The sequence below is a fragment of the Epinephelus lanceolatus genome, chromosome 1, assembly GCF_041903045.1.
Source record: "Epinephelus lanceolatus isolate andai-2023 chromosome 1, ASM4190304v1, whole genome shotgun sequence".
In the NCBI taxonomy this organism is placed as follows: Eukaryota; Metazoa; Chordata; class Actinopteri; order Perciformes; family Serranidae; genus Epinephelus; species Epinephelus lanceolatus.
This window is the reverse complement of record NC_135734.1, coordinates 25926937-25939754: the sequence shown is the minus strand read 5'-3', so window position 1 is coordinate 25939754 and position 12818 is coordinate 25926937. Positions and strand designations below refer to the sequence as shown.

Sequence of the window (12818 nt, the reverse complement as noted above, 5' to 3'; positions counted from 1 at the left end):
GTGAATGAACCTGTGCCTGCTGTAGAGCAGTGGTACTCAACTTACAGCTAGTGGGCCAAATCTGGCCCACAATAGGATGCTGGGTGGTCTGCAGACCATTTTCTAAGTCACAATGAAAACAAACTGACTCACACTGGGAACATTTTTTGTATTTTAAATGTGAAGAAGGTGCCAGAGTGCATAAAAACACCAAAAACACAGCTTATTTATCAAACGCAAACAAAAAAGTGCCATGGGAGGATTTGCCGGACCCCTAACAGAGGTCTGAGCCAAGCCCGAATGTCCTCAAATCCTAGAAACACCCCTGTGTACAGCTGCTGCAACTGGATTTGTGTCTTGGCAAAGATGGGTGAGGACAGCCAGCAACAAAAGGTTGAAAACAGGCAATACATTTATTAATATACCGATTAATATCATTCATTTTTGTTTATTAACTAGCTCCTGGCCTTCTATGGTTAAGCGTTGTGAAAAAAACAAGACAGTCGATAACATACTCCAGGCCAATGCAGGCAGCAACCCAGGAAATAAACCACCCAAATAAACAATCACAAGACACATCAAGTGACAGTTAATTCTTTAGTGTTGTGTAAAAATGAAGGGGGAATTCTGCACATACAAGCAGAGTAGACTGGTTATGAACAGATATTTCTCTAAGTGGAACTGGGGCTCAGTTTCAAGGCCCTGGACCCATTACTAGCGCTCACTCTCAGTGGTTTCACTAATGTTACGCCTCAGGGCTTCAGCTGATCATCCCCAGAGTCATGTACCAGCAGGGTCGTTCCGATACCAATACCAGGATCGAAATACCTCAGGTACTGCCTAAACTGCTGGATTGGGTGTCGCGTATGCGAGTCTTTGCGCTGATCCGGTACCATGTAATTCATTAATAAACTTAAAAGTAGTTTCATACTCAGATAAAACTGCAGTTTTCTCAGAAATCAATTCTTCGCCGCTCTAAAACAGCCTACACAGCAAGTTACGCTGCGCAGCCACTGGCAACTCCTATTTTAAAGTGGCAAATTGATTTCCCATAACTAGTGTAACATTAGCCGTAAGCAAATGCAAGCAATTTGATAATATTTTACACTAGAAGGTCCCACCAGTAAGAAATATGTAGTATGCAAGGCTTTAGTTTCGAGGGGTGGCACCAGTGCAAGGTTGGAAATAAGCACCAACCACCAGCTAAATGCTGTTAAAATATGCAAGTGGCTGCTAGATTTGCTTTACTCATCAGCTGAAAAACAAAGGTAATCTATTGAGTGGCTGGTAGAATTTGGGAATCTACTAGCCACAGTGGCAGGTGGACAAAAATGAATTTCCATTTCTATTTCAACACCAGCAATCCTATAAAGCCATGCCATATAAAAATGACAGCATTCATTCACATCCATACAAGATTAGTGGTACACAGCTGTTAAATTTTGTTTTGAACGCAATGGTATTGGGTGCTGTCAGCTGCTATGCGAGATCAAGTATCAGAATCAATACTGGGAAGGACAAAATGGTATTGGAACATCACTAGGTACCAGTCCAGACCTTTGGATGCTCAGGGTGTGAGTGGTTGACTCGTAGGATTGATCTACAGACACGTTCTTCTTTGTGTGGACATTCTTACTGCTGCTGGTCTGTGCCTTACCCACTATTGCCTTATTATTACGAACCATTGCCTCTGTAACCTCAGTTTTGTCTTGTGGCATGGGCTGGTCATTCAGAAAATTGCACATCTTTCTTCCACCATTCAATGTCTGTTTTATTCAGCAGCTTTCCACTCCAGGCAATTTTTTGGTAATTCAGGCATCAATTATTCATCTTAGGTCCAACTGTGTCATGGCAGAGTCACTCTTGTTTTATAGAGCCAGGCCCTGTGTGCTGCCTCTTTGCATTAGACGGAGCCCTTGAACTGTCTGAGGACGATGCTAATGTTAATTTATGGAGAATGCTGCTTGTTTCTCATTCACAGCTGGTGTGTTGCATTGCCTAAAGACATGGAGGGCTGTGCTCTCGACATCCACCACCTCACAACAATGGCAATGTTATGAATCGAAGCAGGCAGTGAGCGAAGCCGTAATGAAATTCAGATTGGAAATTGCACCTGTCTTCCTCTGAGTTATTGCTTTATGGTTAATGTGTACATGGCAGAAGGGGCCAAATCATCAGTGTGTCATTGATTGGGTCATAAGATCGCGGGGTTGCTTGCTTTATTATGTATGAAGGCTAATTAAAAAAAAATCTCTTGGTTTCAGGCTTTAACAGCAAAGAAACGCTATCAAAACATTTGCTATAGCGAGATATTGTGTTTCTTTAAATGTAGTGACAGCAGGTGTGGAAGCACATCACAATATAGAATTAATTTCCTCTGTTACAGTGTAACAAACCATTCGTGCTAAAATCTTAACCCACAGCCATTAATGAATCCTCGGCGACCCTCGAGGCTGGCTGCCAAAGCCGAAGTCTCTGAAGGACCTTGGGAGATGGTGTTCACTTTATTCAAGCTGTTCAGCTGGCAGATCGTGCATTAGCATGTCAATAGAGAGGCTTCGTACGCTGAACACAGAGAGGCAGACTGAGGGGCCTGAACTCTGTTTTGTAGCTTACCACCGTGCGGTTGCTGGACTGCAGCTCAGCCTCCTCCTGTTTGCCAGTTTAATAGGCAGCTTGTGAAGTGCTGCTCTGGGGCTCAACCATCAGCTGCTATTTGACATTTACACACCAGGTTCTGAGACTGAAATATGGCTTCAGTATAAACTCATACTTCCACATCAGTAGGACAAGGATGAACTGAACCTTCAGTCTTTATTATAGAGAAAACTGGATGCGCTAACAGGGTTCCTGCAGCTCAAGGCAAGTTAGATTCCAGAATTTTTAAGACCTTTTTGATGCCACTTGGAATGAAACTTAAGACTAATTTTAAAATTATTAAAATTGAAGACAAAAAAAGAGCCATTTATGTTATTTTAGGGAAAATGTAGCATAAAATGTTGTAATATAAAACATGACTGTGTCTAAAAAATTACCTGCTGTGTTTTGGCTAGTTTTCTTGGCAATTTGGTGTTTCTTACTCTGCATGTGATATTCCACTGCCTTGATTCCTATTGTGCTGTGATTGAAAAACCTTTTGCATGAAGCACAACGAGCCTCGTATGCGTTATCTGGGTTAAACTGCCAGTTTTTGTTGTATTTGCACTTCCCCATGTTGTCCAGTGTACAGTGACAGCCAGCTAGGAGACAGTGGATCCCCTGCTCTAAGCATCTTGGCCAGAAACATAAAAGCCCTTTTTACACAGAGATCGCACTGTAAGGCCGCCACAAAGTCCCGTCTTTATGCCACCTTTGCATTTTTACTCAGAACCATGATTTTAGACTGCAGACCACCATCACAGAACCAAAAGAGGCGTGACAGGTACAACATGTAACATGACAGTGTTGACCGCTAGTGTGACATATAACATATGCATGGGCATCACTTTCTAAACAATGACAATGACACTATATGACACTAACAATCTATTACCGTCCCTGTTATATGACAGAGCTCCTGGACCTCATTGTTTTCCCATTTTGCTGACTTTTTCACTGTTTTTCTTCCTTCAGTTAGCTGCTAACTGCTACCATCAGCTTTTTAAATCTCCCCTGGTGGGTTGCACTCATAACACATCGTCAAAATGTCACACCCATGCCACCAGTGATCCCGTTCTTCAGACACTGTTTCATCGCTGTTACTACCTCCGTTGCCGGCTCAAAGGCGAGACAACTCTGTCCCCCTACTCCGCAACTGTACCTTTTAATGGCGGGCCGTCATAATGGTCGGAAATTCTTGCCTTGAAAAGGCAGTGTAAAAGGGACTAATATGAGCGTTGTTGGTTCTGATTTCCTGATCTGCATGACGTTAATATTAGGGGCATTCTGTAAGTTATTAAGAAAAATAGCTGTACTACTTATTTTGAGACTTATTTTGCAACAATCTGTAAAATCCTACTTCCCATTTCTTTGGATTTTAAGACTTTTGAAAGACAGAATTATTTAGATTGACACATTGATTCCAATGAAGGCCCTATTTTTACATGAATCAATTCAGTGCCTTTAAAACTTTGTAAGGATCTGCAGGAATCATGCTTTAAAGTCCAGTGATCACAAATTAACCAGCTGGCTTAACTCTGGAGAGGATGATAGCATTAAAGGGAGGTGGTGATACCGAACATACACAGGACAAAACTTTGAAACTAAATATGAACACGAGTAAATGTCAAGACATGAGCGCACCCAGGCGAGGCTCCATTGTCTTCAGCACAGCTCAGTTTTATTAAATTGGTCTTGTGTTTACATCTTTTTGCTGTGTTGTACTTTCACTCGAGGGACAGGAGGTTGCCTGTTCTGTTGGCAGTGTTCCCTGAATCCCCCTCTGCAAAGGATTTCTGATTCATTGTACTTGGAGTGCAGCACAGTTTTACCCCACTCTCATTCTCTGGCACACTGGACCCTTAGTAATGGCATTTTTCCTGCAGTATTTAGGAGATAAAAGTCAGTGTGATCAGCGCTTTAACTTGTTGGCTGGGTTTGATGGAAGTCTTTTCCTAGCTGTGCCCATTGTCTAACTCTGATATGACCACGACAGTCATTACCCACACTGACACTGACACACACCCACGTGCAAAGGCAGGCATACAGATAGACGGACATGCCAATAAATGAGATGTGTTTGAGAGGAGCCACAGTTTTGATGTGATGAAAATTACACAAGACGTCATTTGTTTTTGCCTCCAGGCTACAAACAAGTGCTCTGATCAAAAATATTAATGCTGGCAACTTCTCAGGTAAGTTTTTCAGTCGAAAGGAAGCAGGCTTTTTGCACCTCTGGGTGCAGGTTTCTTTTTGCTGCTGGTCTCTGCTGGTTCCTTTCTGCCAGCCTAAATGCAAACAGGCTTAACTTCCAAAGCAGACCCAATAAAGACCTGAAAGTAATTTGATCAACATACATTTTTAACAGGTCACATTTTTCAGTATAAAGTATTTCTTCCTCAAGTGTCTTACTTGTAGATTAAAAGCACGTTTTATACAGTTAAAATAAAAAGAAGTGTGACCACACACGCCTTTTTATGTAAAATGAATAACTGATATGATGTTATAATCTATTAGATTCTCAGAGCAACAGACGTAGTATGAAGAGCAAGAAGTCTGTGTTGGGCTACGGTTTGGATGGATGTGTCAGTCAAACAGGACTTTCACCCAGGAGACCTCTCTTATCATCTCCTGTCCTGTGTGACACCAAAAGTTGAATTATTTTAACTACTTAACGTCATGTAAATACATTGTCACGTCACAAATGCATAGCCACGGAGAGGAGAGGAGCATCAGGGTTGCCCCCAACTAAGAATTTTCCTCGTCGACCAATAGTCGTCATTTAGGTCCATTAGTCGATAAGTCGCCTGCATGTTTACGATATTGATTTAATTATTAGATTATATATTTTGGGCTGGGCAACACAATGGTTTGAGTTGAAGGTGTGAGAAAGAATAGTGTCAGTAACATTGTTAACACTGTGCTACATTACAGAGAAATACAAAACCGTACTAATGAACTTTCATTAATATAGGCCTATATTTTATCTACAAGTGCATGTCACTGAGCGAGCCGCCTGTTAATGATGCTGTTGGCAAAGCAGTAATGATTGTGCTAAGTGGCTAATGGGCATGTAGCTACTTACATGTTTCAGATGATACGTCATGTTTGTAGTCGACAAATGAAGATGAGTTTACATATCACCTTGGGTTCATCCTTCACCTGTTATTAACTAGCCTGTGTAATAACTGCAGGTACCAGCCCTGTAAAGTAACGTGACTCTAACCAAGTAGCCTGTTTTATTATATTTTAAGCCATAAACCAAAAAAACGTCAAAAGGTGCATGAGAGGGACATGGATCAAGAGAGGGGGTCCACAGAAACTGCTTATGCATAGGGCCCAGAATTCAGTACCATGCCCATAAATTCGCTTCATTTAACCCAAACCATGGCCTTTTTGTCCCTAACCCTGACCAAGTAGTTTCGACTCCTGAAACTAAGTAGAGGTTTATTTTGACTGTTAATGTAACAAGCAGAAAGAAGGTGTGAAAATGAGCTGATAAGACATGTCAGTCATCAGCTTGCAGTATTTATGCTGCCTAGCGTTGTCACTTTCTTGAAAATATAACCACTGCATATCTTGTGTGATATAACGATCCCTCCAATAACCTGAAAAAGTGTCAGTTTGGTCAAGTGCTGATGAGAATTATGTGAGACACTATGTGTGTCTCTGTTTGTTGTTGCTCCAGGCGACAGACAGCTCTGCTGAGGGAGATAAATGTTGAAAACAGTTTGTGGTTCTTTTATTTATTTCTATATTTATTTTCTGAAATACCTTCGATTGTGTCGTCTCAGGTTTATTACTGGCACTGAATGTGTTGATCAGTCGATGCTGGGAATGTGTCTCAAGATCAGAGCTCGTTACCATCACGGTGTGATTTGGTTATTTAGCTATTAACATCCTGCTGGGCAGCGTGAAGCTGCCTGTGTAGAAACTGACATGTTGGGAGTTGGGAGAGAAATGGTCGCACTGACTCACCGGCAGCTTGTTTGGCAAACCTGCTGCTGACTGAGAGAACATTTGCACAAAAAAAAAAAAATCTACGAGCTATTTAGATGGAATAATCTTTAGTGGGACAGCTTGTTTATTCTGCGGTCCAATAAATTTTGGGTTTCATTCAGGGTTGGTTTGTTTGTGTGCTGTGGCAGTCAAACAAACAGGCAGCTCAAGTTGCTCTGTTGCTGACTCAGTTGAGATTGCGTGATTTAATTCGATTCCTATACAGTGAAGTCTTAAAGGAGAAGTTTGACATTCCATAAATGTGCTTATTCACTTTCCTGCCGATAGTTACATGAGAACATTAATACAACTCTCATGTTTTTATGCTATGCTAAGTGTGAAGCGACCTCCAGCAGCCAGTTAGCTTAGCTTAGCATAAAGTCTGGACACGGGGAAACAGCTGACCTGGCCCCGGTCTACCAGCATTTCTAACAGTCAGTATTCAACATGCTGTATCTTGTTTAATCCACACAAAACACAAAGAATGAAAATTTGCTGTTTTACAGGAGGGTTATGTGCCAGACTATTCCTTGCAATCTGTTTTCATCTTTAACCAGTATTTATGCTAAGCTAAGTTAGCCGGCTGCTGCTGGTAGCTTTATACTTGCACAGACATAAAAGTGGGATCACTTCTCTCATCAGAGTCTCTTCAAGAAAGCAAATTATTTCCACACGTTAGCCTATTCTTTTAACTATTTTTATACCTTATGACATTTTGTGTGATGAAACTTAAGAAGAAAGCAGAAGTTTTACAAAATGTGAATTTCTTATGCTATTTAAGAGGCAACAAGTCTGTGAATTGGTACGCTGTATCTCAGGCTACGTTAACACTGCAAGCCTTAGTGCTCAGATCCATTTATGATTGACTGGCTGTTAGCATTATTTTTTAAATGCGGTCATTATCAGATTCCAGTATGAACTGGCTAAGGTCCTTAATTAACCCGCATGCACAAAAGAACAATAACAAAGATGTCACTTGCAGCAGGCTGTTATACAGAGGTAAACATGGAGGCCACTGAAGTCGGCGTTTATGGTTTTATTTATAAGTTGATGTGCACCGAATTTGTGAGCAGATGATAATGAGGACGGGGGATGAGGAGAAAGAGAGCCAAATTTTTAATTATGGCTTTTGTGGAGCAGTGGCTGCAACTTCTAGACAGAGGTGTGTGTGTGTGTGTGTGTGTGTGTGTGTGTGTGTGTGCGTGTGGCTGTGGAATCAGAGCCAGGAGTTGTGGGATCGTGATGTGAATGGCTTCACTGAGGCAGATTTCATTGAAAATTTGAGGATGTCAAGAGCTACTTTTACGACATCTGTTAGTACCTCTTCACAAGACTTTCGCAGTAAGATAGTCCGTTAAGGTGAATGATGTAAAAGTCACATGAATTCCGATATGACTGTTCTGATTGAGACTGCACTGCAAAAAATAAGGCCTGTATCTGATTCATGACCACATATGAAAGTCTACGTTTACATAACAAGCAAATGTGGCCCAAATCTGATTTTATTTCAGTCAGCTCAGATCTAGGCCCCTTTCAAATGTGGTCCTCAATCCAATTACTGGCCATGCGACCACTGTGAAAATGGTCATATTGGAATTGTTGTAGGTTTCTCCCATACATTCATGGTTCTTCCACATCATACTTCACTGTGTAGGCACAGATCGCTCATCATACAGTGTCAGAGCAGTCCGTTAAGGCTGCCAAAGCCATACCACTGCTGCAGCAGGCTGCTCCAGTCGCCGGCCAATAGTGCCGGACTGCCAGACGCTTTCTGATGGGGACAGCTTGCCTACATGACAGCGTTGTTGTGAGGCGCAGACAGAGATATTGGAATGTAGCTGTGGACATCCTAAGGTTAGGAGGAACTGTTTCTCCATGAAACCCTCCACATTGCAGCCTCACCACTCCTCACTCCTCTCCTGTCTACACCCACACCTCTTCCTACAGAACTACCAGTACCACCTGCTTATGGAGCTAGTGGACGAAAAGCCCATTTGTCCCACAGCCTGTTATCCCGAAAAAAACTACAGCCATTGCTCCTAAGGGACATTTCTCAGAAAATACGCCACACATTCTCCTAAACAGAAGCGCATGGCTAATTATTATGCAGAATGATGTCATCTGACCTTCCTACTATAGCGGTCACTTGGGAGATGAAGCTTGCCCCGCTGTGTTGTTCGTTTATACCCAAATGCCTGATTCCGACATGTGACGTCTTTTGTTGTTGTTCCCATATGCATGTGTGTGACCTTATTGGTTGCATGTGAGGCGTTTCAGGGCAGAGATATGTTCACACTGATGTCAGATATGAGTCACTTCAAACATGAATGTGCACAGTTGAGGCAGAAAGATGAGCATTAAACCATGTAAGGAGAATGTAGCGTTAAACTCTCCACTATTTATTTGTGTCCTTCAAGAACTACAATTGGAAGCAAGCTTGAGAAAGCTGACAAGAGATCACCTGTGGCTGTAACCATTTTAAAACAAAGACATTTATTCCACACTGAGCTATCATTTTGCACTCTATCATAAATCACGTAGTTTCTGTCAGAGTTCTCTCAACTTTGCTGACTCTGCTCTGGTCTCTGTAAAGTCAGTATGATGAACGCAGCTGCCACTTGATAAATCGAGAGTTTGTTCCATTCGTTTTGCAAGGATTCAAGAGATAATCAGCCTTTCATGAAAAGGGTGATCTGCCAGGCGTAGATTATTATTTGACACAGTCTCAGAAAAGGTTTATGTTTTGGTTTGTCTGTGGCATTGATGAAGTAGACAAAGGTTTATTCAAAGACAGACAAAAACAGTTTATGTGCTCGGCTATTTGGTGCCAGTCAGTGCATGATTTCACTTCTTGTTTCATTCAGTCGCGAACGCTGACAGAATTTTAATCGGCACTGTCTGGAGAAGTGTAGCTGTCAACACCATGATTGTATTACAGGTCCAGTAATGCACTGCTGTTTGCTGGGGATCTGAAACCTTGTTACAGGGCTGCTAGACTTAAATTTAATTTGAAACAAGAGCGATTGGTTTGACGTACCAAACATGCATAAAATGCTGTGGATGAATGAAGTGATGCAAACCCTATCTGCAAAACCAAAATGGCAAAAATAAGAAGTAGGGGAAATTCAGTCTAAATTGAAATGAGTTTCGATGATACACATGGAATTTGCCGCTGGAAATTGACACTAATAGCAAGAAAAACTCCACAAGCTCAGGTCCCAGGTGATAAGGTTGTCAGGTTGTGAGCTCTGTGTATATTCAGACAGAAAAACCTTTGACATGAGTTTAAATGGGTTCTGACTCCGATGTCAAAATTTTAAACTGCTATTTAGTGTATGAGGATTCAACAAAAGCTTTATCGAACCTTTTATATCTCAAAACGTTCACTGAGAGTTGACGACAGTAAAGCCTGACAATGTAACAGAGGTGAGTCACTGGCAGTTCAGTTGCCCCCATTATTTCAGGGCACTTTTTTTTATACCACTATAAAAAATCCAGTTGGAGAAAAAAGAGCAAATGTTACTGTTAGAAAATTGAGACATCAAAAATTACAGGAAATTATGACACTATATGACTGTATTACCCAACAAGAATTCATGGTAAGATGAAGCAATAGTTTATACAAGAAAAAAAAAAAGAAATTAAAAAACAAACTTCCTGCTGAAGAGCGTAACCTTAGAAACTGAGGAAACAGGGCAGTTGTGCAAAAATAACTCCGCAGTGAGAGTTTGACAAAGTGATCAAGTAATTAGTTAAGTTCTTATAGTGCAGGCTTGGGACCTGCTAAATTAACTTTACTATGTACCCGTGAAGCACAGGTCCCACTAAAGACTTTAGATAATTAACGAGTGTACCTATTTGCAGCTCACAAATCCCTCTCACCCACCGCTGATGGTAGAAATAGAAGCATATATGGCACAGGGTCATTATTATCAGGAGCACAAAACTGTGGCATTTTGGTGTATCTGTTTTAATGAGTTATTTACTGTAGGGCTGCAACTAATTATCTTTTGTTTGGTCTGTAAAATGTTTTCCTTAAAGCCAAAGGTGGTGACTTTAGATTGATTGTTTTGTCTGACCAACAGTCCAAAACCCCAAAACATTCAATTTATTTTACATAAGGCGAAGAAAAGCTGCCAATCCTCACAATAAAGAAGCTATGCATTGTATATAACTATATATAGGTTCATTTCTAGTTTAGAGTTTACTGTAATTGCAGTATATGGTCTCTTTAGAATGTGCACCAAAATAACTGAGCTTTGACCTGAAATCTAGAGAATATAAGAGGCTCCTTTGGTCGTGACTCACCAGAGGGTATACTGCTCTCTCTCAGTCTTTTTTCAACTGAACTCTACTCTGTCTACTTTGAGCCAGTAAAGAGGTGCCCTTGTGTTGACCTAAAGGGCCCAGACACTCTACTTTTTATTAAAGGGGTACTTTGCTGACTTTTAAATGGCGTTGTATCGTGACAATATCGTGTAAATGTCCCAGATCTCCCTGCTCATCTCTCAGCTCAAATTTTCCTTGGCTCTATAGGCTGTAGCACGAACTACAGATAGTATTTCCTCATGTCTGATTGCTCACCACCACGGACACAAAGAGTATGGAAGCAGATTGAGAGAGACCCACTCCTCTCTCTTGCTCTCTTTAGCCCAGTTCAGACCAAAGATTTGCGCCGAAACATGTTGAAATGTGCAACTACTTGCAATGCACCATTCTGCAACGTTCTAAAAACCTGGTGAGATGGTGTATCATCTCTATGCAATGACTTTCTGTACTTCCGTTCTGTTTTCCAGCTTTTCAGGCATATTTCGTGGCTGAATATAATTTGTAGCTTCTTAAAATATGAATGAGGATAGTGAGAGTGAGATGCTGGCTACCACTGCATTTGTAGTAGTGATGAAATGGTGAAAAACAGAACCAAAGTGAGCATCAGATGGACTGTGTTCATAATAAATACGCCACAATAATATAAGTAAGCAGCGCCACTTAGTGAGTCAAGCAGCAGCAGCGACCCACTGTCTGACACTGGCACATGTTAGGACGGGGATGGAGCATCTGCCGCAGCAAGCATACACACTGTCTGCGGTCATTTTGACTTGACCTGCGCACATCACTACAAGCCGATTGGCTGTTGAAACAGGTGACATGCCTTATCTTCTAAAGCCAGCCGTCGGATATCTGACCAGTGGAGTTGCAGGTGTCACCATTAGGCAGCTTGAATCAAGCTCAGACGGCCAGTTCACACTGCTGCAACTTTTCTCTGCAACGTAAAAAACGGTTTCATCTCGTTGTGATTCATTGGTCTGAACTGGGCTTCAAACGCAGAATAAATATAAACCAAGATTCTGTTACTGCACTGCCTGTTTCTTGCCTAAAATGCTTTCAGAAACATATTTAAGTGCACTGTTTGCCTGTAATAAGAGAATTTGTGAACAAGAAGTGGGCGCCATGCTGTTTCCTGTACTGTAAAAACAGAGGGTGAAAAAACAGAGCAGAAAGCAGTGCTGATAAAATATGAACCAAAATTCTGTCACAGTGTTGCCTATTTATCATCTAGGATGTTTTCAGAAACATATTTTAATGCACTGTTTAGCTGTAATTTGAGATTGTTCGTTACCAGCTGGCAGCCATATTGTTTCCTGTGGCTAAACATCCAAGCTTGCAATATGTCACCCTCCAGTGGGAGTGTTTATTGATCTGTTATGGCGCAGTCCATTCTGGTAGTTGTAGGTTTTTTGAGCCAAAGCGAATGCCGCAGCCCTTTTTCTTTATTTCTCTGGAATTATAGCACTTATTTCTAAAGTATTTGCATCTTTCCACTGCATAGACAGCCTAGTTTTATCAAAAGAATCTTTCTAGCAGTGAAATACTTCTGTAAAGCTAAATATTGCTGAATAAATTGAGTCATTCAAAACTGCCAGTGCATTTCCAAACACCATATGTAGTGGGAGAACTTTAATTTAATTTGGTGCAATCAGTGTTCAGGAGGAAATAGCAAAATGAGTTTGACTGCTTTGATCAGTGTGTACCTCATCAGCCTCACAAATGTGTACCATGCCTCTGTGCATACATCTGTACGTGCATCCTCACTCAAACTGCCACCTGTCCACATCCATCAGACTCCACCTCTCCTCCAATAAGCTGCTCCCCCGGGGACTGGTGCACGCCCGTGTTGCCATGGAGACACCTTTCAGCCTGGT

General features: G+C 41.5%; 1 protein-coding gene across 2 annotated transcripts in view; it reads left to right on the top strand.

Moving 5' to 3' along the window:
* srgap3 (SLIT-ROBO Rho GTPase activating protein 3) overlaps positions 1 to 12818 on the top strand; it is an 85897-nt gene that overhangs the window by 1387 nt on the left and 71692 nt on the right. The gene's annotated exons all lie outside the window — the stretch shown is intronic.